This window comes from Clarias gariepinus, chromosome 1 (assembly GCF_024256425.1).
Source record: "Clarias gariepinus isolate MV-2021 ecotype Netherlands chromosome 1, CGAR_prim_01v2, whole genome shotgun sequence".
Taxonomy (NCBI): Eukaryota; Metazoa; Chordata; class Actinopteri; order Siluriformes; family Clariidae; genus Clarias; species Clarias gariepinus.
In genome coordinates this window covers 19,978,537-20,005,791 of record NC_071100.1, presented here as the reverse complement: position 1 = coordinate 20,005,791, position 27,255 = coordinate 19,978,537, and the positions used below count along the sequence as shown (strand labels likewise).

General features: G+C 42.8%; 1 protein-coding gene across 1 annotated transcript in view; it reads left to right on the top strand.

Annotated features, from left to right (window-relative positions):
- Positions 1-27,255, top strand: part of LOC128529789 (calpain-1 catalytic subunit-like) — a 314,185-nt gene that overhangs the window by 249,660 nt on the left and 37,270 nt on the right. The window lies entirely within an intron of this gene.

The window sequence follows — 27,255 nt, the reverse complement described above, 5'->3', positions numbered from 1 at the left end:
AGGTTCAAACCCCACAACCACCAAGTTGCCACTGTTGGGCCCTTGAGCAAGGCCCTTAACCCTCAACTGCTCAGATGTATAATGAGATAAAAATGTAAGTCGCTCTGGATAAGAGCGTCTGCCAAATGCCTAAATGTAAATGTAATGCGAGCCGAAATGCAGCTTGCATATCTCACCACGAGCTGGCGCAAAATTTATGTCAGCAACCCTCAACATTACCTTCGCATAACATTAACTTCACTTACAACATTATTTACACAAAACAAGTGTACAAATATGTTTAACAATTCTGTTATCATATCAAACCAGTTTACATTTGTCCTTTTTATGCACTTTGTCCGACTCACGAACAAAATCTATCATTCAAATTCATCTAACATTGAAGAATTAACATACAGAACAAATATGCAGAACATATGAATATTTATAACTCACCTAATGCAATGACACAGTTCAGGCATACATTTTAAGAAGAGAATGGCAAAGATGAATAAGATTAAATGCGGGCCGAAATGCGGCTTGCATATCTCACCACGAGCTGTTCCTGGAAGGAACCCACATGGAAGTACAAGATCTATACGTTCAGGGCCATCTTCATTCTCAGGCAAGACAACATAAACAGGAACCTCTGCATTTGGCTGCTTTGTGACCAAATAAACCGTGGATTCTCAACGGTCTGCAATCTTGTGTTTTCTTTGAAGGTTGTCGTTCTTTACTAAGAGACGTTTACCAACATCCACTGAAGCAGCGGTAACTTTCTTATCCCATCTGACCTTGTTCATCAATTGCCTTTTTTCAGCATTTTGAACAGCTAATTGATAGGCATACCTCAGACTTTTCTTCAGTTCGTACGGTAGCGAGAGCGCTTAGTTAACGAGCTGGATAAAAACCCTGAAGTGTTTATCAGTTAAGGAGTGTAGGGGGAGGTGTGTGTGTGTGTGGGTGGGAGGGGAGGTGTGGGGGGCTTCAGTACTCGGTAAGTTATAGTTTGGCTTCAGAGATGAACTAATGCTCATATACGAGTGTTATATCACTTAACTTATTTGTATAAGAAGCGCATTAAGTAAATTCTCCGTAAATTTTTTTCACACTCTGTGGTGTAGGTTTACTAATATCTTTTATTTTTATTACAACTAGATATTCTGTAAAGTTTATTTACCTTTGTCTTCACTAAATTCTCCTGTTCTCTTTAAGCAGAGCTCCGCTGTGGAGGATGGGGTCAGACGGATGACGGTTGGCCTTTTGGAGATACTGGAGGAGCCCGAACAAGCTGTTAAGGGAGCTGTAGTAGAAATGACATCACAGTGCAACAGATTTAGAATGATGTTTGGTCAGGTCTATATTCTGAATATAGAATTGCAAAACGTCTGATATGTTGGGGGAAACAAAGACTTAAACTGCTTTTAAACTTTATATTTTAATATAAAAGAACCAGAGAGACTGATAAGCAGCTGGTGGCATTCGGGTATTTTAATGACCTTTAAGCAAAAATAAATAAAAGTATTCACATGTTTCATACAAATTATTTTTTTAACTTTGACTAGTTTTGAAAGAAAAAAAAAAATTTTTAAGTCATGTGTGCATGCTTAATTGTTGGGTAATTGTTTTGGTATTTAAAAAAACATTTACTTGAACGTTGGTTCTTTCAATTCAATTCAATTCAATTTTATTTGTATAGCGCTTTTAACGATTTACATCATCACAAAGCAGCTTTACACAATCAAAAGAATTAAGTTTGTATGAAATGTGAATGTGTATGAATAAAAATTATATGATTATCCCTGATGAGCAAGCCTAGGACGACGGCGACAGTGGCAAGGAAAAACTCCCTGAGATGGTAATAGGAAGAAACCTTGAGAGGAACCAGACTCAACAGGGAACCCATCCTCATCTGGGTGAAACAGATAGCAGGGATTGATGTGCATAATAATATGCGAGACTAAAAGTTCAGTATAAGAGGAGATGTGTAAGATTAAAGTCCAGTTTGTTCCTGGAGGCTCAGGTAGACTGTGAAAAATTCCAGTCCTGAACTATTCTTCACGTTGGAACGTTGGTACATCAATGGGCAAAAAATGGGAGACAACTTTGTTTTAAATAGTCAAAGTGTTGGGCTAATAATACTAATTATTATTAATAATAATATTATTACTGGTCATAGAAACAAATGAAAACAACAGTTAAACACTTGATCATATTGTGGCGTGGGCGGGGCGGCGGCTGACGACCAGCATGCTTTGCGGGAATGTCGGTGTGTTCACCATGATGGGGAAAGGTGTTTGGGTTAGTGACTTCGGCCCTGTTGTGTGTGTGTTGAGGTGTGTAACGTGTGAAATGTGCTCTAATTCAGGCTGACGCTGAATTAGAGGTAGGCTCCTGAGTGAAGGTGCTGCTCATGCCATACCGGCTGTGTACTAAATAAAGTACTCCCAGCCATTGCATTGGGTAGCAAATAAGCTCACTCGTCTCTCCAGCATTCTTCTCGGCGTAAAAACGCTACATTGGTGTCAGAAGTGGGATGGAGAGTCACGGGTTTGAGCGCACAACGGAGGACCTTCAGAAAATCCAAGCGGGCCGCCGAGTAGCGGAGCGACTACTCGCACGGAAGAAGCGCTTTCCTGACGGAGCTAGCGCGAGCACACCACGTCAGCCAACGCGGAGCGGGAAGAATAAAATCCCGGCGCTGGATCTCGGGGCGGAGGCTGGCGCAGCGCAAGCGCCGGAGCAAGCTACAGCTCCGTGCGCCGTTAGCTGGCAAAGCGACCTGCCGCTGCGCGAGGCCGAGCGCGCTGAGCCCATATCGGCGGTACATCACGGCGGAAGAGCCGAGCGACCGCCCGCAGCTCAGTGGCGCTCCGTTCGTGAACCTAGCCGGGGACAGGGCTACCCGTCGCGGCTAGGCAACGAGCAGCGCTCCGACGTTTCGCGCCGAGGCACGGGACAGCGTACACCAGCAGCTGCTAAACTAGCGCCGGGAGGACACTTGGGAAGCCGCGCTGGGCTTCACATTGACTGTGTGCTGGATGGCGTCTTACTGCGGGCGCTCGTGGACACCGGCTCCACTGTTTCGCTGCTGCGCTCTGGAGTACTGGGGCAAAGCAAGTGTGTTCGCCGACGGCCTGATCCTGCTTTCACCATCTGCACCGTTGCTGGGGGCTGCGTCAAGGTACGGGCGTGTCGCACAGCGCGAGTCCAGGTGGGTGGTCGAACTTTTACACACCAGTTCTTAGTGGGGAATGTCGAGGAGGACTGCGTTTTGGGGTTGGACATTTTGGAGAGATGGGGTGCGGTGCTGAACTTGTCCAGCAGAACTCTGCGTGGTAACTTCGGGGTAGCCAGGTTGCTCGGACCCAAACCACAGCTGGACAGGTTAGCAGCACACACCCGGGGGGCGGAACTTCCGGTAGCAGACCAAGCGGGAAATCTGCGCGCTAACACCGGCGCTTTACCTCGCCGGCCGGGCAGCAAAGCGCGTGGCCGGTACTGCGAGCAAGTGGAGCGCCGTCTCGATGTAGAACCCTCGACGCAGGACGTTCCCCCCGTGCAGTCCTCCAGGCTCTCCGGTGGTGATCAGCCGTCCGAGCCAGCGTGCAGCCGTCTTACTGCGTCTCCCAGAGCGTCACCCGCAGTCGCTCCGCCGGTCTCACAGCTGAACTGTGAACCGCTCATCGCCAGGCAGAAGGGCCCCACCCAGCGCTCGCGGGCACCGCTGCAAGACTTTCGGGTGGGGGCACCTATGGGGCGAATGGGCGTGGACACTCACAGCCAGGGGCGAGATTTTGCTGCTGGCGAGCAGGTGTGGGTGTGTTCCTCCGGAAGGAGAAGGAGGGGGCTCTCGGCCGGGCGTGTGTCTCACTGGGTGGGCCCCTGTGCGGTAATAGCTCGGCTCTCCGATGTCATCTACCGGGTGCGGTTGGCAGGGCGGGTACGAGTTTTGCTCCACCGGGACCGTCTTGCGCCTTACCAGCCGCACGCCGATGAAACATCGAACTCTGTGGAGGCCGGACCGCCTCAGGACTATGTTCGCGTTCATCCCTCACCTGCCAAAGGACGCCGGCGTTCCCACCGCCAGCGCCGACCGCCTCCACGCCTCCAAAACAAACTTCGTCATGGTGACTGGGGACGGTCACAGCTCGGGTGGGGGCAGTGTGGCGTGGGCGGGGCGGCGGCTGACGACCAGCATGCTTTGCGGGAATGTCGGTGTGTTCACCATGATGGGGAAAGGTGTTTGGGTTAGTGACTTCGGCCCTGTTGTGTGTGTGTTGAGGTGTGTAACGTGTGAAATGTGCTCTAATTCAGGCTGACGCTGAATTAGAGGTAGGCTCCTGAGTGAAGGTGCTGCTCATGCCATACCGGCTGTGTACTAAATAAAGTACTCCCAGCCATTGCATTGGGTAGCAAATAAGCTCACTCGTCTCTCCAGCATTCTTCTCGGCGTAAAAACGCTACAATATGTATTTGTCATAGTTTATTATTATGTGACCCATAAGAATTTTTTCTCAGTATAAATACATTTTTGGATTTCAAGAACTCCATCAAAAGAGCAAAGACAAACTTAGAAGGAGTGGAAGGAGAGAAACCTCAGTGGAGAATACTGACTATGACATGGTGCTAATTGCTCTGTGTTTTTTTGGCGGGGGGAGGGGTACTTTAGACCTGTCTGCGCAAATTTGTTTGTGTTAAAGCCAACGGAGAAATGCAGGAGAGCACACAGACACACCTCCCCATCCACAAATGCTTTAACTGTTGTCTTGTAAATCGTTGATTAAACCTATGAACACAGCTGTTCAGCATCAGTCCTAAACACAAGCGCAGTGTCTGTTTTTGCCCTTAATACATCAATACATTAATATTAACACCATGATATCTTTGTTTATTTTGCTGAATAGGGTAATAAGCTATATATTTAAAATAAAATAAACCAGGAAGTAAGTGTTTTATACATTAAAGTATACTCTGTATAACCAAGTGCCCTCACAAACATAGCAACAGTGTACAGTACAGACAAAGAGTGTGTGCGCTGGGCGGATTGGAAGGTGAATGAAGACCTCATTTACAAGACAAAAGACAGTCAGTGGTGTGAATGTGCATCTCCCTGTTTTGCTCTTTGGTGTGTGTGTGTGTGTGTTTTAGATTACGAGGGGTGCATTCTTAAATTCAGTCTGTCTGAATCTTTATAAACGCCAAGTTGGAAAATCATTTTGAGAAAATGCTAACAATAATTAAAATCTTGATCATTTGCGTCCGTGCTATTTTGTGCTTAAGTGACCCAAAATATTTTTCTTAGTTTTCTTAGAACTTCATTTAAAGACAAACTTAGGAGGAGTGGAATGTGAGAAATCTCAATGGAGAATGTACTGACTTCTCCTTATTACTGACTGTTAAACGGTGCTAACATGGGTTCTTTCGTCCTGCCGGCGCGCAAATGTGTTTGTGTTAAAGCCAGCTCAGACAAACCTGACGAATGCATGAGCACACACAAACACACACATACACACACCGGTGACACTTTAGCTGTTAGTGCTTCAACGTTGTCTTGTAAATAGCTGATTAAACCTATGAACACAGCCGTTCAAAAGAAATACTAAACATACACATGGTCTATTTTTTTTGCAAGTGAAATACATCAATACGTTAATAATTTACATCATAATAACATTTGTGCAGAAGGGTCTAAAGAGACATGTCTCTGTTACATCATGACTTTGAGGCGTTCACAATATATTCGAACCGTAGACAGTGTTTATTTTGCTGAACATTACAAAACACCCATGTCCAATAAAGCAGTGCATCTTTAATAAGACATATTGGTTTCGAGTCGAAAGTAAAATTAATGAAAGACTGAGAAGCCCCGTAAATTTAATCCTAAACAGCCACGGGCTGGCTTTAACAATAATAGTCGATTGTTTTTATATTTATGTTTTTGTATATATTTTTAAATGTTCAAATGACTGTTTTAGAGTATATAATTTGTTGTGTCATCTGTTTACAGCGTTGGCTGATTTTGTGATTGAGACTGATGAGTGACAATGAAATAATTTTTAGTAGTAGTAAGCCAGGCTTTAGTAACCTTAAACAAATCTTAATATAAGCCCTCTTTCGCGCACACACTCTTCCTCACACACACACACAAATAACACATAAAATCGTGTAAAACCAAATGAAACTATGGCAAAAATATATAAGCAGTGAAAAATACAGTAGTATCCTGTAGGTGATTCCTGTCCTGCGATACCAGGCACTAACACTCTGGAACAGTTGAGTGCTTTTAGTATTGTTTTCAAGTGTCAATGTTTATGGGGATTTAATCTGTTTATGCTGTCGCATCTATTTACAGTTATGATAAATGATTAATGTCCCATCAGATCTTTGTTGGGGGAAAGTTATGCTGGTTAAAAGACTGAAAAAATACTGATCCTGATATTGATTAATTAATTAAAAATAGCATAAGCACCATGGGTTGTGTATTGAGTGATTTACATCTGTTTTATTAATTGTTTTTTCCCTTTTTTTTTACCACATCATCTATTTATGAAACTATGTTGATGCAAGTTATGTTATATATTGAACGTTGTAACAGGCTGCTTGGACACTGTAGTTAACTAAAGCAGTCAATGCTCCATCTGGCAGGATTATACAGCATTGCAACCATCTTTTTAGTAAGCCCATGGGGGCGTTTATGGGGCAGGGCATCGTTAACTGCATCATCGCAGGGGATCACATTCCGTGCACGGATCGTGCATGGTCCTGTCATGGTCCTGTCATGGACCTGTCATGCTCCAGGCGGCTGTTTGACGTGGCTTCCACTGTATATTCGTGCACTAGGGGACGAACATATTTTCTCCACTGTTTTTTCTTCTTATCACTCAAGGTTCCCAATAGATCCAGAAGAGTTTGGTTAAACCTCACTACTGGGTTTCCGCGTGGGTGATAAAGTGTAGTGCGGAATTTTACTCCAGCTAAGGTACACAACTCCATCACCAGCTGAGACTCAAAATTGACTCCCTGATCACTATGCATTCTTTTAGGGAAACTGAAATAACAGATCAGATTCTCCCACAAAACAGAAGCCACAGTCTTGGCTGTTTGATCCTTGGTAGAAAATGCCCACGAATACGAAATAGTTAGTGATAACTAAAATGTTACGGGTGTCACTTAAGTTTGGTTCTAATGAAAGGTAATCTATACAGACTAGCTCCAAGGGAGCGTACGCTTTGATGTTCACTAGCTCTGCAGCCTTTTGAGCTCTGGCTTTTCTTTTGATACACCGCTCGCAAGTTCTACACTTTCGCTCGACATAATCTGCCATTTTAGGCCAATAAAATCTGGCTCGTGCAAGCTCCAGAGTTCTTTCATAACCCATATGCCCAGTTTCATCGTGAACTCCTTCAAGGGCTCTAACTCTAAAATTAGGGGGAACAACTAACTGCCCGTACTTTTGTCTATACTGATCAGATACCGTACTGTATAGCACACCATCTACCAAGCTTAATCTGGGCCTCTCCCTCAGCATTAGACTCACTTCTTTTGACTCATTTAGTCTTTCTGCATGAGTTAAAGTTTCACCAGACTCTACAAGACTTATTACCCTTCTGATGGCTATATCCGCTCTTTGCTCCGCCTTCCAGTAAGTCTCCCTCCTCACACTGCTGTGGAGTACGCATCTCACAAAATACAGAATGTCTTAAACACACAGCTTTGATCTCTTCCTGACCAACATTCTCAAACTGCTTTTCTTAACAACCTTGGGAGAGGATATGTGTCTCTTTTTGTTAGTTTATTGAGTTTGCGATAATCGACCACCATTCTCAAGTCTCCATTTTTTTTTCCCACCAGTATGACTGGGGAAGTGCAAGGACTGTTAGATTCTTCAATGATCTCACTCGCAAGCAAATCCAGCAGATGTTTCTTCAAATCTTTAAAATCAGCTGGCAAGACCTGACGAGTACGCTCTTTGAAAGGAGTGTGGTGTCAAAAACTAACTTGAGGTGACCAGAAGACGTAGCTTTAGCGGTTAGCCCTGTGTAGCGAGACTGGTAAACCCAAATGCGGAGTGACACAAATAGGCAGGATAATCACGCTGTTTAGTCTAAGGACTCTCACGATTGGGGAGTAAGGGAAAGACACAATCTAACCCGCGTCCTATAAATACACACTCAGTAAAAAAGCTAAGCCAAGAAAGTGAGTACTCACAGTTTGATGACCGTAACCAAGGCAGCATCGGGCAACTCAATGACTGAGCGTTGTACTGTGGTTTGTTTACTCCTTTTATACTTCCTGGTTCGCAACCGCATTACTTTCGGGTCCTAGTGCCGGTCGCGTCTTGAGTGTGCATGACAGTACCCCCCTGTCCGGGACTGGCTCCTGACGTCCTGGGGTGGAGGATACTCAACGACGGTAGTCTCGAATGAGTTCGGGGTCGAGGATGAAGCAAGGTGAAAGTTTCTTGGATTACGTATGAAGATGGAGGTTCTTTGTGGATAACCATACCTTGTCACCTACTCTGTACAAGCATCTCGGAGGGTGTCGACGGCGGTGTTGAGTAATGTATTGATGATTGGCCTTCTGGATTGCAAGGTTGGCTTAGTTCCAGAGCCGTCGACACCTATGGACCAACTGTTGGGTCAACCTCCGGTTCTTGATGGGCAAACATCGAGGTTCCAGGTTGGAAACCATAGCATACCTCAAATGGGCTTAGGTTGGTGGCAGATGACACGTGCAGGTTGTGAGAAAGTTCTGCCCATATGAGGTAGCGGGCCCAGGAGCGCTGGCGATCAGCCACGAAACACCTTAGGTAGCGCTCCAGTTGTTGGTTGGTCCGTTCCGTCTGACCATTAGTCTGAGGATGGTATCCAGATGACAGACTACTGGTGGAATTGATCAGACGGCAGAAGGCCTTCCAGAACCGGGTGGTGAACTGGGGCCCCCTGTCCGAGACGATGTCTTTGGGGAACCCATGCAGGCGGACTTCGTGTTACAGTGTTAGTTCAGCGGTGGTTTTGGCTGATGGGAGTCCGGTGAGGGCCACCAGGTGCACTGCCTTGGAGAACCGGTCAACAATGGTGAGGATGGTGTTTTTCCCTTCGGGAAGCGGCAGGCCCGTGATGAAATCCAGGGCGATGTGCGTCTAGGGCCGTCGAGGAACGGGAAGTGGTTGGAGCCCTCCCGGGGATGGTTGATTGACGTCCTTGGCCCTGGCGCACATCAGGCACGCCTGAACGAACTCAGTGACGTCCCTTCTCATGGAGGGCCACCAGAACGCCTTTCGGATAAATAAGAGGGTCCTCCGTGTCCCTTCGTGCCGGCGACCAATGAGGAGTGGCCCCATTGGAGGACGTCTGATCTTACATTCGGGGGTACGTAGAGTCGTCCAGGCGGCACGCTTGGCTCTAAGTTCCATTGAAGGGGTGCAATGATCCGGGAAGAGGGGATGACAGGCACAGGATCCGCCCGGGGAAGGTCTTCGCCGTACTGTCTTGATAGTGCGTCGCCCTTGGTGTTCTTGGACCCCGGGCGGTACGACAGATGGAAATCGTACTGTTCAAAAAAGAGCGCCCACCGTGCCTGTCGTGGATTAAGCTGCCTTAGGTTCCTGATGGTGATGAGGTTCTGGTGGTCGGTTCAGACGATGAATGGCTCACTGGCGCCCTGGAGCCAGTGACGCCATTCCTCCAAGGCCCACTTTATACCCAGCAGTTTGCGGTCCCCTACCCCGTATCGCTGCTGAGTGGGGTTGAATTTCTTGGAGAAAACACGGGTGTAGTTTCTGGTCTGGACCTCGTTGGGAGAGAATGGCGCCGGCGCCCACATCCGACGCGTCCACCTCCACAACGAAAGGTTGGTTGGCGTCTGGGTGGAGAAGGTGAAACGATGACACAGTTCTTGAAAGGAGGAGATGGCGGCGGGTGTGAGACGAAACGGGTGAAGCGAGGGCCTGGTCAAAGCAGTTAATGCAGCTGCAACTGTACTGTAGCCCCGGATAAAGCGACGATAGGAATTCGCAAACCCCAGAAACCGTTAAAGCTGTTTAAGGGTCCTGGGTAGGGGCCAGTGACGTACAACTTCGAGCTTCTGTGGATCCATGGCCACACCCTGGGGCGAGATGACAAAACCCAGGAACGTGATGGAGTGCTTGTGGAAGGCACATTTTTCCAGCTTACAGTACAGTTGGTGAGCGAGCAATCTCTTAAGAACAGCCCGAACGTGTTGGATGTGTTCCTTGAGGTTATGGGAATATACGAGGATGTTGTCTAGGTAGACAAACACCCATCGGCCCAGCATGTCTCTGAGGACGTCATTGATAAATTGTTGGAAGGCCGAGGGTGCGTTGCAGAGTCCGAAGGGTATGACCAGGCTCTAGTAGTGTCCGGTGGGCGTGATGAACGCCGTCTTCCACTCATTGCCCTCTCTGATACGCACCAAGTTGTAGGCACTCCGGAGGTCCAACTTCGTGAAAATGGTGGCACCAGAAAGGGAGTCCAGGGCTGAGTTGGTGAGTGGCAGCAGGTGTCGGTTTTTTATAGTGATCTTGTTCAGTCCCTGATAGTCGACACACGGGCGAAGTTCGCCCCTTTTTTTCTTAACGAAGAAAAACCCCGCAGCAGCTGGTGAGGAGGAGGGCCAGATGGTACCGTGGCGCAGGGCGTTGGCGACGTACTCCTCCATAGCTTGTGTCTCGGTGGTCGACAGAGAGTAGAAATGGCCGCGGGGGGAGATGGAGCCTGGCTGAAATTCTATCGCCAGGTCGTATGAGCGATGAGGTGGTAGGTAAGTGGCTCTTCTTTTGCAGAATACTTCAGCCAGGTCTCGATATTCAGATGGAATGGCGTCAGTGTCGACGTCGGGGACCTCAGACTCCTTGGAACACGTCCCAGCCGGTGCCCGGAGGCAGAGCTCGGTGCAGGTCAGCCCCCACTGAAGGATCCAGTTTTGTGCCCATGAGATGAGGGGGTCGTGCTGTAGTAACCATGGATAGCCGAGGATGATGGGAGGTGATGCGATGGGTGTGAGAAAAAACTGTAGCTGTTCTTGATGTTGGTCGATGATGAATGTAAGAAGTTGGGTCTGGTGAGTGATGGGGCTAGATGAAAGGGGCCGACCGTCGATGGATGTGATGTGAAGCGGCTGGGATAACGCCTCGATCTTTACCCCCATTTCTTTGGCATAAGTGAAGTCAATGAAGTTCCCCGCAGCACCAGAATCGATGAACGCGATACTTCGGACCCGTTTGTGGCCAAATTGGAGGGTTACCTGAACCGTGAGGTGGGAAGTGGTGGCGTTGGTAGTGGTGGAGAGGTGGATGGTGCCCGGTGAGTCTCTCCTCCTGCTCACCGGGGCTGCGCGTTTCCCGGGCGTAGTGGGCAGATCGCCCGGTGATGGGCCGCTGACCCACAGTAGGCACACGGAGCCTCTCGAAACCGGCGTTCTCGTTCTGCCACGGTCAGGGAGGCGCGTCCTAATTGCATGGGTTCCCCGGCTCCGGTGTTAACCACGGCAGGAGGTGGAGATCCGACGGGTTCGGTGACAGCGGGAGTGAAGGTGATGGGCGGTCGGGGTGACGTGTGGGCGTAGGTTGGAGCAGGCGGCAGGGTCCTCGAGGCTGGCTTCGGACGAGAGAGGAGGCGCTGGTCGATGCGGAGGGCGAGCTGGATTAGCCCCTCCAGTGTGGCGGGGAGCTCTCGTCAGGCCAGTTCGTCTTTGATGCGCGAAGCCAGTCCCTCGTAGTAGGATGTCCGGAGCGCGGCGTCTTCCCAGGATGTCTGTACCGCGAGGGTGCGGAATTCGGCGGTATAGCGGCTCACAGACAATCCTCCCTGCCGCAGGTGGTAAAGCTTTGTGTCTGTCTCCAAAGTTCAAAAGTGAGTCTGAGCTGGCTGGTGCACTCATTGTAAGAACGGGGGGTGTCGGTGTCTGCTCGAAGAACTGCCGTGGCCCACTCAGCTGCCTGCACGGACAACAACGATACGAGAAGAGCAATGCGAAGCGGATCGGTGGAGTACTTGGTGGCATTGAACTCAAACACGAGGTCTAGCGCTGTCAAGAACACACTACATCTTTCGTCCATGCCATCCAATTTATCAGGTAGAGCTAGAAAGACATCAGAAGGGGGGGGATGCGGTGCTGTGGCCGCCGCGACGGGGGGCCGGCTCGCCGCGTCAGCAGCAGCCGCGCGGAGATCCGCGTTCTCCTGCCGGAGCTCCGCCACTTTGCGGCGCAAGGCTGCGATGTCTTAGACGCTCCGACGCAGAATATCGAGCTCTCCGGTTAGCCGATTGATGAGCGTGGCATGCTGATCCACCACATCGCATAGGCGCATACTCCGCTGGGTTCACCGCGGAAGGCTCAGTCATTCTGTCAAGAACTAACCTGAGGTGACCAGAAGACATAGCTTTAGCCCTGTGTAGCGTGACTGGTAAACCCATTACTTCCGGTTCTAGTGCCGGTCGCGTCTTGAGTGTGCATGACATGTGGTCAATCTATGCAATGTGCTACATCTGACACACGTCCTACATCAAGATCATACTTGGTGAATGCACTCGATACTTCCCGGTTTATTCTTTCAATAATGTGTCATTTGAATTCTTCAGAAATAGGAGATTCACCAAAACCCAGAGTTATCGGATCCCCTGTCTTCACCAAAAGATTTGCCATCAGGGATAAAGTAAAACAGGCACAGACTTAATTCAGTCCACCACTGAAGACTCAGTGAGCACTCCCTTTGGCTGTAGGGTCACACTGTGGTCTGAGACATTTCAAATGACTTCCTTGACTTTATTCTGAGCACAAAGCTCTGCTTGTATCAATTTACATTCCACCACTAAATCACCGGGAACGTTGTGCATCCTGGGCTTATCAATATTCATCGTCTTATTCAAGCCACGATCTTTCAAACGATACACTCCGGTTACCTTGCACTTTTCTCCTTTGCTGATCGTTATAGAATACTTGCCTGACAGTCTAACTGGGGTAATGTGTTGTGCCTGTTTACAGGACGTCAACGTACTGTCACACATACGATAAGTAGCCATCCAATTAGCACTGATTGGCATATTCTGTAGGTATTCATTTTCCTGCAGAAGCTTGCAATCTTGAACAAGATGGCGGAGTACATTTGTAGCCACTAACAAGGGTAATCGAGCATTGTAGGCCTGACCAGGGCAGACTAACGCTATTGCAGCGACGACTGCATCGGTTCCACAAGAAGACTTGGGAAACTGTAAATCTATTTCGATACACAGTATCCATTGTATGGAACTATTTGACCTGCAGCTCCCTCTACCCAAAGTACGTCTCTCATAGAGCTAACACCCCTATGCTGTAAGTACTGTTTGTAGAAAGATTCAGCTACCTAAGTTACCTGTGATCCCGTGTCGATTAAACAGTGATTAAAAAGTGACTCAATTCCATCCAACCAAGCGTTACTTTCCCAAGGTTCGCCAATTAGACCATTAGGAACCCGGTTACTCTTTTCTGTGGAACTTTTCGCAACTTCAGCTTCTGTTCATTCACAACAGAAGCTACTCCGAGTTTAAATGCACAGTGGGTGTCCCCAATTCAGAGGGGTAGGAGAACCCCTTTGCTCATGCCTCTGAACTAACTTTTGTTGCACCAAGGTTACATTAACAGGGTTAGTGCACTGTTGCAAATAATGAGAGTCCTCACCATAGGGATAACAAAACCCACCATTAAGGGGTGACTTAGGTGGAGTTTGAGGCAGAGATTGTGATGGTTTCCCTTCTTAGACTCTTTTCTTCTTAAATCCACTGGCTTGAGATTGATCGTATGTCTGTCTATTCACTGAGGTTGGCTTCTGTGCTTTAGCTTTAGCTACTTCAGCTTCAAGCTCTTTTATGCGTCTTGTCAATGCCATACTATCTTGCACCTTGTCAAAGTTTGCTTTTTCCCCTTGATTAACAGTAACATGCAATTGGCTTTGCGCTTTAGTGGGAGGCGTGCACAAGTGAAGATTCATACATTTCTCCTTAAGCTGCTTTTCATGCTCATAAGACCTTAGTTCAAAAAGCAAGCTAGAGTAACTCAGTTCAGATTGTGATAAGTCTGTCAAAATGTACTTAAGATGCAATTGGGTTATCAGAACTTCATCCCAGCACCCTCATATGAATTGTTTGAGAAGTAGTGTGTCAGAGCGCTTGGCAACCACTCTCTTCTTTTTAACCACCTCTTGCATCAAGTAATGAAGGCGTCTTAAATAATCAGAGGGCTTCTCACCCCTGTTCTGGTGTGTCTCTATAAACTGAATATACAGCTTATTGCCACCAGTGATGCTACCATAAGCTTTTTCAAGCTCCTGCATGTACACCACTGGTGGTGCATTTGCACCTACCCCAAGAGCAACATTAAGAGCAGGGGGGAGGAGGCTATCCAAAACATGCCTTCTTTTATGCCTCTCAGTTAAAGAAGTGTCTGAAAGTAATTACTTAATGTACAATCGCCATGTAGTAAAATCGACTTCCCGATTAGGCTTAGGGAAATGTACAGAAAATATTCTCAGCTTTGGGGATGCGGAGTTCACCACATGCTTCACAACATGTTCCACCACTAAACGCTGGACTTCCAGGGGTATAGTGAGAGTAACTGAGTTTCTATATCATCTTAAATGACACTTTTGATGCTGAAGTTGCAGCTACAGACTGCTTCTCTCGAGGTCTTGCATCACGAAAGACTCTTGGAGCAGGGGTTGAAGTAACAGGGCCCCTGTCGACATTGTCAGTCTTTGTTGCAAGTTTAGTCACGACCTGCTGACTTAGATCATTGACATTTACACAGTGTAATTGAGCCAAACTTTCTATTTGTGCCAACAGATGATCAGCCATATCATCTAAAGTTTTAACTGAATCTCCCCATATGCGCCCATACAGTTTGACTATCAGCAGTCATATAGTCTTCCTCAGCAATTAATGGGGTGGCAACTTCTTGAAATTCACAAAGAAGCTTGCCTGAGGATTTGTCACCTAACCATTCTATTTTCGTCACCTCATCGAGATTGATCAAAGCAGTTAGGATCGAAAGTTATCACAAGTACAGCCCCATGTTGGGCGCCAAATTTTTCTCTCTCTCTTATGTAACCCATTCCTTGGATTAATCTCTATCAACAGGGAGAAAAAATATCTGCAGGATCTAAGCTCACCAAACACACATATACATTTATAGTATTTAAAGGCTCGGGTTTTCACACAAAACACAGAATTACAGATAAATTTATGTTTATGAATTGTGTCTGCACTTGTTGAATTTAGTCACTAACTGCTTGAATAAATACACATACACAGAAATCAGGTTTTAACTAACAATTTCTCCTCCGCAGTCTTGTGCACTAATGCAATGACACAGTTCAGGCATACATTTAAAGAAGAGAATGGTGAAGATGAATAAGATTAAATGTGAGCCGAAATGCGGCTTGCATATCTCACCACAAGCTGGCGCAAAAGTGACGTCAGCAATCCTTGACATTAACTTTGCATAACATTGTTAACATCACTTACAACATTATTTACACAAAACAAGTGTACAAATATATTTAACAATTCTGTTATCATATCAAACCAATTTACATTTGTCCGTTTTATGCACATTGTCCAACTCACAAACAAAATCTATGATTTACATTCATCTTACATTGATAAATTTGATGACACATTTAAAGTCTGATGTATAGAGGGTGAAAAGAAATGGAGACAGAACAGTCCCCTGAGGAGCACCAGTGCTGCAGATCACAGTGCCAGACACACAGTTTTGTAAACGAACATACTGGGGACACCAGTGTAAAGTGTAGAGTCTAAAGGTGAGAACAGCCGATTCACACCTGGGGAGGGTAATTTGTTTGCATTTGAATTGGTCTGACATTGCAAATCACACACAGTAACACAGCAAGAACAACAACCTAAAGTAAATAGAAATAAGAGGTCCTGATTAAACTGCATAAATATTATTTAGTACAACAAAATTCCTCAGCGCTTTCGAAAAACTTTATGCGTGCGGTTGAGCGCTGATTAGACTATGTAGGAAATTAAAGAGGAGAATTGTGATGCCGGATCAAACTTTTAAAAAATATTATTGCTTAAGTGTGTGCTGAAAAAATTGTTGTCACCAAAAATAATATATGCTGGAGAAATTTCAAGGTGGTAAGACACTGCTTTGTGTAGTTAAAATCAAAGACAAAAATAAATAAATTAAATAAACATCAACAATTTCCACCAAAGAGTCTGGAATGCAGAGTACATTTAAATTTTGATGTCTTTAAATGTAATTTATTCTATAATGACAATAAACCGAAGCTATATAAGAGTTAATTCTTTGTACAAATAAAATCTTTAGCTAGTGACCGTAATTAGCTAAACTAAATAATAAAAATAAAAAAATTACAAGCTTTTGAGCTGTTATTAGTGCTTTTTTGGCCAGTCAGTTTCCTTGTTGTTTTCCCTGATGCATTCATAATCATTAGTCTACTTCTGCCGGTGCGGTGTTTCCCGCAAAAGGTTGTGCGCGCGCCGTCCACTACACAGCAAAAATACGTTAGTATATTATGACTGAAATAAAGCGGCTCACATCGGCGTGCATTTTGCACAGCGCCGCATAGACAGCGCTTATTTACCATGTATATATGTGTGTTTGTTGTATTTCTGGGAAAAAGAAATCTCTTATAAATCTCCCATATTGACGCGCGTGTTCATCTGACGTTAGATCAAAACTTGGCAAAGTGAAAGAGCACACATGTGCGCCGCGGGTTCACGGAAACATTTTACATTTACTAAAAGATTTATTTACAACCACATTTCAGCTATTCACACACATGCATTGTGCTATGTTGTTGGTACACACTTTTCATCTCCCTTTTAATAAAATGCTCCCGATATAAGCCGACACGAGCAGCTTTGTTTCAGTCATAATATTTATTAATTATAAAGTGAAGCGACACATACTTGCTGATTAAACACTGCATTTTTTTTAAGTGAAACGCGCCCGATGTGAGCAGCTTTAATTATTAATAATTAAATACTAATTCAATGCTGGACATAAACAGCTAAAATCATGCTGATTATTATTCTTTTAATTATTATTATGTTCTTTTGCTGCACACGCAACTTACTTTCACTTTGCACAAGGCAGTGTTTATTGTTTAGTGTGTATTTAAAGCGCATAAACACAATTAAACAATAATGTTTTAGGCTAACATATCGTACATCTTTGTAGTCTTTTTGCACACACATGCGGGTGCGTTACAATAATAATAAGAATAATTACAATAATAAATTCGGAGCACTACTACTACTAATAATAATACTGAATGGAGAAAGCGCAGTCAAAGAAGTATCATCATTGAAGGAGAAAAGAAAATGAAGAATAAATACATATTAGTATTTACAGTTTGAACTTGACATGTTTATGAGCTCCGTCGCTTGCTGTCAATAGGCGCCTAAGAGACATAACACATTTTCAGGTTTGGTAGACACACAATACTTCAGACTGAAACACGACTGCCCCCTACAGGTAATGAAGGGCATTTTCACAGCTTGCCGCGCGCAGTAGCAGCAAGTCGCAGGATCTCTTTTCTCGAAATGTCCGTTTTTAATGGCGACATCTGTAATGCTTTTTACTGGCGACCAGTAAAAATAACAAAATGGCTAATTGTAAATGTAAACAACAAGTGTATGGTAGTTTGTTTTCTTCAATATGTTGAAACATTTTACTAGTAGGAATGGTACCCAACATATTTTGGTAATTATAAAGGTTTATAAGAGGTTCTTAAAATGCACTATGTAATTTGAGACAAAATGATTATTTGCCATTGTTCATTCGGCCCTTTAACTCAGGCTCAGCGCTTTAACATAAATTAGAACTGAAACAAACTTGGAGCTTAAACAAGCATGGACCAAAAATACTTGTGACTAAGCCTATTAGCTGTAAGCTGGATGGTAGCTAAAGAGACTAGTAGCCAAACACACAAGGGACTAAACATGCAAGGGACTAAACACATGGTGTAGTAGCTAATTAACTAGAAACTCAACAAACCAAAGACAAAACAAACTTGGAGACACAAACCTGAAGAAACATAACCTAATACACACACACTAGTCAAATTAACAAACAGATGCAAGATAGTAAGACTGTGTATTACTCAAATGAACGGATACAAACTTAACATGACAAGCTCTATAAAACAAATACCAAAAAGACAAAACCAACATAATAAATGCCCACTGTACACAACAAATGCAAGACGCTGTCTAGCCAAACAAAGGGCTACTTATAAGAAAACTAATGGGCTCCCTCGGTTCAGGTGAGCACTCCCATCACCTGACCGAGGTGCATCCTGGGAAACTGGGTTCAGACACAAAAAACTACACAAACACACATACAATGTTTTCGAGCGCACAGCACCTTCTAGGGGTGATCCCTTACAGTCAAACCCCCGGGCGGCGGCGGCAGCACTGGGTCCTTCTACGAGGATACAGGGCTTTCACTGAGGCTCTCCGAGGCCTCCACTGATAAATAAAACAATAACAGATTACAAAATAAAACAATAACAAATAAGAAACAAACATGAACAAAGGATATAGGCTTTCCGCCAAAATATCTCTTCAAACAGATATTCATCTTAACAGAAACTCAAACAAACCAGAACTCAACCAGATGGGAGGTTAAACAGACTAGCTCTAAACTAACAATGAGCTCTAAACAGACTCGGCCCTTTAAGTCCGGCTCATAGCTTTAACACAGGTTTGGAGCTTAAACAAACATAGGACCAAACATACTTGTGACTAAGCCTACTAGCTGTTACACACACTAGCTACTAAGCTAGATAGTAGCTAAACAGACTAGTAGCCAAACACGCAAGGGACTAAACCTACAAGGGACTTGATCAGGCCTACCTGTACTAGCGGTTACGCAGACTAGCTGCTAAGTTGGATGGTAGCTAACCAGACTAGTTGCTAAACAAACTAGTAGCCAAAAATACCAAGGACTAAACATGAAAGTGACTAAACACACAATGAGCTTCATTTATTTATTTAACCTTTATTTAACCAGGAAGGTCTCATTGAGTTACAGTAACTCTTCTTCCAGGGAGGCCAGGGCCAAGAGTGGCAGCTAAGTTACAAATACACTAAAAACAAAAAAAACAATGGAACAAACAATTACAAGAACACAAGTCTCACATAAACCATAGTCTAGAACACAGACTAGAAATCAGTGATATCACACTTCATTAAGCACATAGTAAAAAGTACGTAGACATGAGGGCACCAAATAAAAAGCAATGGCACTTTTCTGTAAGGGTTGATTTTAAAATGTTTTAAAAATATTAAGAGATGGAAGTGATTCTAATTTTAAGATGTTTAAGAGTTTATTCCAGACATGTGGAAAAAGATAGGAAAAAAATAGGAAAAAGATTTTTTACCAAGTTCTGTTCTTAATGAAGAAGTGACTAATAATATCTTATTTGATGACCTTGTACTGTAAACACTCGTATGGTATGTAAGCAGATTTAAAATATATTGTGGTAATTTACATTAGAGGAGTGTATATAAATGATGTCACCATAGTCTAATACTGATAAAAATGTACTCTCTACCAACCTTTTTCTTGCTAAATATGGAAAGCCCTTCCTTAGTCTAAAATAAAAATCTAATTTCTAAAAAATAAGGTTTTTTTTTTTTAGAAGGCTTTCAATATGAGCCCCAAAGGATAACTTATCATCCAGCCAAATACCTAGATATTTGAAGGAGGTTACCCTTTCCATTGAAATACCATTTTCTGTTAAAACTGTGTATTCAGAAGGAGAATAAGAGCGTGTGAAGACCATTAATTTAGTTTTTTTAGCATTTAAAACCAACCTAAATCCTACAAGAGATTTTTTTACCTGATTAAAAGCAGACTTTAGGTAGCTCACTGCCACTTGCAAAGATGATGCAAAGGTGTAAAGTATTGTGTCATCAGCATTAAGATGAACTTTTGTTGGATTTAGATCCATACCTATATTATTTATAAATATAGAAAGTAAAATGGGGACCAAAACTGATTCCTGGGTAACACCTATTTTTACTTCTAGTAATCGGGTTCGTATTTAAACGGGTTAGTATCTAAGCAGGTTAGTCTCTAAGCGGGGAAGTATTTGTTAGTATTTGCTAGTACCTAAACAGGCTAGTAGCTAATTAACTAGAAACTCAACAAACCAGAGACAAAACAAACTTGGAGACACACATACCTGGAGAAACACAACCCAACACACACACACACTAGCCGAATTAACAAACAGGGGTCCGTTCTTTGTACGTCACTTGACACATCCGAGATGAATTGACACATCTAAGATGAGATCATCTTGCTAATTATGTGCTAACAACTGGCTAAGTTGGTTCTTCGAGCACACCTGTTGTTAATGATTAGTATAGCTGGATTGAGTTGTCCAGGATTATTGCGCGTTCGTGCGTTGGTTTAAAAGGCGATATGCATCGACAGTAGAAACACTGATCACAAGCCCTTCGATTGGTTGACAAAATCGAAAAAGAGCAGCTCAATTTTTTTGTAACGCATGTTATGCGCTGAAATGCCCCCTGCCATGGATTGCCCCTCCCCCCACATAATTGCTATTAAATATTATATTAGAACATAAATTTATAGGTTAATGGTTTACAAATTACATGAGACAATAAAATAAAATAAGCAATATGAAAATAAATGTTGTATATGAAAAAATAGAAATATTTATATTTTTTCAAATACATGTATACTTTTATATTGTTTGTTATAATAAAATTAGTTTTGTTTATATAATTTATCATTATAAAAATATTTATTTTTATTATATATAATTATTTATTTGCATATTCATGACAAACCCCTGAAAAATAAATGTGTCACAAAATAAACATTATACAAGAATTTGTATTAATGGTCTTGACGGCTGTCTTGTGCCTTGGGTTTATCATAATAATAATATAATATTTGATAATAAACCTAGTCTAAATCCTGTTTCCATGAAATAAACCTGCTCCCGAGCAGGTTCAAGCTTACGGATATGTTGCTATGACAGCAAATGCGAGAAGCGCATCGAAGAGCGAAACAATCCGAGATCAGGACAAATCCACAACAATCAAATCCAGCTAATTGAGTTAGCGAATTTACTCACACATCTCTTGAAACTGCATATTGCAAATGTCACAAACCGCGGGTCTGCGTTTAGAAAACATTCTGTACATTGAACTTCGTTTTTTTTCATCAAGGCATTTTTTTGTACAATGTGGGGCATGTGATGCAGAGCATGTGGGAAAGGCAACTGTATGTTTGGCACTTAAACACTTCTTACACACATGTGTACAGTTCCCTGGACATAAACCTCTGCATTTAGAGGAATTAGAGGATCATTAGAGGAATTCCATAGAGTGGCAGGTTTGTCCTTTGTAGTAAAATCGATGACGCATATTTAATATGTAGTCATACTATTTATATACACGTATGTATCCTGCATACACACACTTGATCCTTCCATATATGGCTTTCTGTTTCAGGGTTTCCAAATGTAATTGGGTGCATTTATGGCACCCACATTTTTATTAAAGCTTCTTCAATAAATGAGGAGACTATGTTAATAGGAAATCTATTCATAGTATCAATGTACAGGCAACTTAATTTTGTGTCCTTAATTTTTTGCCTTGTTAAAATCATTAAACTCATTACTTTTTTCACTAACTATACTGTAGGTAATATGTAAGGAAACCCACATCATTACTAATGATAAGGCAAAATGGCCAGGATCTGTGCATGATGACAGAATTTTCCACGAGTCATCATTATTATTATTATCATTATTAATATTCATCATTATTATTAGCAGGGTATGTTTTGCTTTATACAATGTTTTTTTTTCTTTTTTTTTACTATATTAGTATTGTCAACTTGAATCATTAAAGGACAGTACAATGGTTACTTGCTGGGGGACAGAGGATACCCTTGTCTGCCCTATTTAATGACACGCTACCCTAAACCTGATCCTGGACCATAGACACGCTACAGATCTGGCCTTTAAAAACGCACGTTTTCGGAAAAGGGATCCCACGACTTGCCGTGAGTGCGCGCGGCAAGCTGTGAAAATGCCCTTTAATACCTGTAGGGGGCAGTCGTGTTTCAGTCTAAAGTATTGTGTGTCTACTGAAGCCGAAAAATGTTATGTCTCTTAGGCGCCCATTGACGGCAAGCGACAGAGCTCATAAACGTGTCAAGCTCAAACTGATATGTATTTATTCTTCATTTTCATTCGGAATTATTAGTAGTAGTAGTAGAAGTTCTCCAAATTTATTATTATTATTATTGTGGCTCAGGGGTAGGTGATTCGCCCGCCATGCGGGAGACCCGGGTTCGATTCCCGGCCAGTGCTCAAAATTCGCTAAAATACCACTATATAGCCATTACATTATCAAGTTATGCTTCAGTACTAAATGCATGTTTGCAATTGAGAATTTTTTTTTTAAGCTATGAAACACATTAGCACTCACCTCACAGTTGCTGCAATTTGATGATTATCATAAGCAAAAAGTGTAAAACAAAGGATTCACATTTATTACATTTTCACCCAGAGCGGGATTCGAACCAGGGTCTGGACGATTTTATAGGATATACGGATATTATACAGATATTATTTAAGCAACGCCACACCACGTGGAAAGCAACAAAAATGCTTCAATTTCATTGGCTGTCACTAAGTGTCAGCTATTCACGACTGGCCCCCCGCGGAACGCAGAAACCTCGGGCTTCGACTGCGCTTTCTCCATTCGTTATTACAGGGGCGGACTGGGACCAAAAAGTGGCCCTGGACTTCCTGGCCCACAGCAGCCCACACCATAATACATTGGTTCATTAATCTAGAGATACATTTTTAACACCAGTTACAAGTATAAAAATATAACACAATACAGAAATCAATGCTATTTAAACATGTTATTTGGAGTATCACTGAACATATATTGGGTCAAAGAAATGAAAAAAAAAGAACATCAAGACAAACAACTATCTATAAAGACAATATTTTAAAAGGAATGGCAATAAAACTGAACAGGTAAGCTAAAATAAAATCAGTAGCAGCAGTAGCTCACGCTAGTAAACTAGTTACTTATTTTAATTATTAGGGTAGTCCATATTAACACGAAATAATGCTGAGAAACATTATTTCAATTAATATTGACCACCATCATAATAACTAGCACAAGTTAGTGCTGCTACTAATTTTATTCTGTTTGATTGCCATTCTTTTTACTTGGCTCTGGTAGATGAGGGGAGACGTGTTGGTCATCATCAGCATGTATTATGATGTGGGATGTGGTGCGCTGCTGGGTCCAGCCTCACTGTCCCTGACCTGTTATAGGCAGAATCTGTTCATTTGAAGCATTTTACAGCATTTACCTCTAAAGCTTTTTCTTATTTTCGCGTAACCTTTTCTTCTTACTCCTTTTCATTCATGGAAATTATTATTAATTTGCTCAGAAAATTCGCTGCATCGAGAAAGAATCAATATCTAAAAATTTAAAGATGCCCACGTGTGTGGACAAAGAATACAAGAGTGTATAATCTTTAATAAAGTTAGCCTAATACAATATTGTTTCCAATGCTGAAGCAAACATGATTTTGTTTTAGTCTATTCATTGAATACAACGCGACAGCGCGCTCCGAGGTGAAGCGCACCCACAGTTACTGTAATCCCCCATCTCACCTTTACAACAGGTGTGAAGTCATCAAACTGGTTTCGCTGCTGGGGGAATTCACAGAATTGGGGGTTTTAAAACAAATTACCAAGACCGAGCAGACTTCAGACAGGGGGTTTGGTTGGTTAGAAGTGGCGCTGACGGGGGGGCGGGAGGGAGTCTCGCCCGCGGAGCAATTCAGTGTAGAACCGCCACTGCCTATTTTCCACCACATCACGTACTTCCCTGATCTCGGACTAAACTCTGCGCTTTGCTTTTATAATGTGGAGCAAGCCCGAGATCATATTAACGTAGCATTCATCATTTAAAGTTATTCATATCACTGCATAGCAAGTGTGATTTGAAAAGTGCTATAACTCCACCTGCTACAGTTTCTGCCCAGTGGAACAATCTGACTACACGTGAAGTGCCATGAAAAAGTATTTGCCCCTTCCTATTTTTTTTCTTTGCATATTTGTCACACTTGTATAGGTGGAATTTCACCTAAACACTTTAGGTGAGAACGTATAGGTTAATATGTATAGGTGAGAACAGCTGATTCACACTTGGGGAGAGTGAATAATTTGCATTTGAATGTTGTCTGGCATTGTAAGCACATGCAGTGACACTAAAAGAACAATAGGATTAATAGGAATAGGAGGCACTAAAGAGGAGGATTTTAATTTAGACTATAAAAAAATTAACCTGCGTCTATTTTTAGGCGTGCCAGCTGCCACTTTTTAGTCTTATAATGCCCACATGACATGCTGGTACAGAGCTAGACATAGCTCATCCATGCCAATGATCCCGGGTTTTCACCCTGCGCTATAAAATACGAGTACGACGGCCATCCGCGGACAGCAGCTCCTGCCTCCGTCCGCTCGCGCTTGCTCTTCTTTGAAGTCCCTGGGGCGCGTTCCAATTGCCCCGTTTGCATGCCGCACTTCCGCGTTGTGTGCGCGCGTCTCATTCACACCGCGTAGTAAAATCCACTGTAAACCAACAAACCCCAATTATTTTATAGCGCGGATTGGAAGCCCGTGATCTTTAGCAAGGAGAGCTCTTCTTCACTATTCGTGCCTAATTCTGCAGCCCTGCTTCTTCGCATATCTGAAGGAGAGGCCGCCTAACTAGTGAGCGAGGAGCGATATTGATTTGGGCACACGCCGTGACAGGCTGAAAAAAAACTATTGTCCTCAAAAATGTAACAGATGAGGACTCTGATTAATGTGCAAAAACTATATAATAAAACTATATAAGACTACATGCCTTTATAAGACTCAACTTTTATTTAAGCGCACTCACAATAACGAAAAAACATGATTTTATAAATGTTTGAAAGCAGATAAGCTGCGCTGCTCTGTATTGTTTTTGGTGAACTTGAGCGCGTCAGAAAATGAACGCAAACATTTTTTTAAATGGTCAGAGTCAGTCTGCTTGCTGTTTTTCCCGACGCGTTTATAATCACTTCGTTCATAAACTCTTTCCGACATAAGTTGGCCCGGTGTTATGCGCAGAGCGCCGGGAGATTTCCTGAAGCTCCGAAATCACTGGGGCATTTTTTCTAAATAGATGCTATTGTTAATAACTGATGGAGGTTTGGGGCTGTATACACACACATTTTTGAGGGGTTTAAAACGAATTAGTCCGAGCAGACCTACATGAAAGGTGAGAAGTGAGTAACTGCGCGCGCTGTCGCGGTGTATATACTGTACAACACACGTTTATCAACCTACATAAAAACGCTGCCTTTAAAAAACGCTTTATAAAAACGCTGCGTTTTTGTAAAGTGAACGTAAACAAACAGCAAATATAATGATTATTATAAAATGCCAGAAGAAGCTCGTGGTCATAAGATAATATTTACTTAATAATATAATATATATAGTTCATTCATGTCTTCTGATGATGTCGACACATTTTTTACGTTTTAAATAAGATATGTTGGCATATTCACGAATCAGGACATTCGCATAGTTAAGACTATCAGATAGCCTACTATCAGGAAATTAAATTAATTTCAACACCATGTAAACCGAGACATTGCCATGTCTTTTACTGTTTTGTCCCTGTTAAAACATTACAAAAAATATATAAGAAACTTATTAAGAATTTTAAAGCACGAATTTGGGCATCTCATTTCATCATTATGAAAAAAATATGAAGCACTATATACACACATTTATCATGAAAGATCTGTTGTAAAGCAAAATAAAATTCATGTTTGCTTCAGCATTGGGAACAATATTGGTTTAGAATAAGTAATTATACACAATTCTTCGTTGTACAGTACTTGGTCCGGCGTTTAAATAAAGTCCTTCCATGCGCCATTTGGCGGATATTCAGTGAAGCACAACACATTTATTTAAATTCCCGAATGTTGCTTACGGCAAGTCGCGGCGCGGCGCGCGCTAAATTGAGGCATCCCGCGGGAAAACACGCGCAGTCTTAATGACCACATCTGTATAACCTGTCTCACAGCCGAACACGGGCCAAGGTGGAGATGACCACAGGGATCCTCAAGTCTAGGTTTCAGTGTGTGCGTAGGCTCCTGGTCAGTTTAGAGAGGGCATGCAACATCATAGTGGCTTGTGTTGAGCTTCACAACATTGCCACTATAAGAGGAGAGAGCCAACCTCCTTGTATTAAAGAAGATGGCCCAGAGGAATCTCTACAGATTTTTTAACATAACAGAGATGGAAGACTTTTGAGAGACAGGATTTGTCAAAATTACTTTTATTAAATTGTTTGCACTTTTTTAAATTGTTTGCACTCTGCTGTGTAGTTAATTTCTTTATTTCCTTAAAAAAACAATGATAGTAAAATGAAATAAAATGTGCATTTTTTTATGACATTGCTTTATATACACAACACTTTTAACATGCAACAGATTAATATACGCACAAGTTCTCACCTTAAAGCAATGCTCCAGTAACTTAAGTGTTACTTTTTTAATAGATAGCCTTTTCTCTTTCATTTGAAGCTGTATATGGTCCATCTCCATGTCACGTTTTCTTATTTGTTTTTGAAGATGGACCTTATACAGCTCCTTTGCTGGCAACTAGAAAGGAAACTAGGAATTATTATTAAAAAATAATTAAATAAATAAGATTCTGTCAGACAATAAAATTTAAATATGGACAAATGCACACAAATTCTTACATTGCTTAGATTGTGCATTAAGGTTGAAGGGCCTTTATCTGTTGAGAAATCTCCAGGTATGTACTGTGAAAGAACAATGACAGTTTGTTACTCTAATGTAAAAAGGGAGCATGCATTATAATAGTATGCATCATACCTCAGTGGATCTACCAGCATTGTCTACTTCTGTCACAGCAGATGTGGTCTCTTCATCTTTGTCCTTCAGTGGAAATATGCAAGTATACATTATCTGGCAAAAAGAAAAAAATATATACCTAAAAGCAACTAAAGGTACAGCACCTGACAACAAAACACTTACAACTGTGAAAGACTGTGTTCTTTCTGTAGGGTCCAATAATACAACCCCTCTATCAGTACCTATAAGAAAATACAACCCATAAAATTCTCAATATTATCAAAGAAA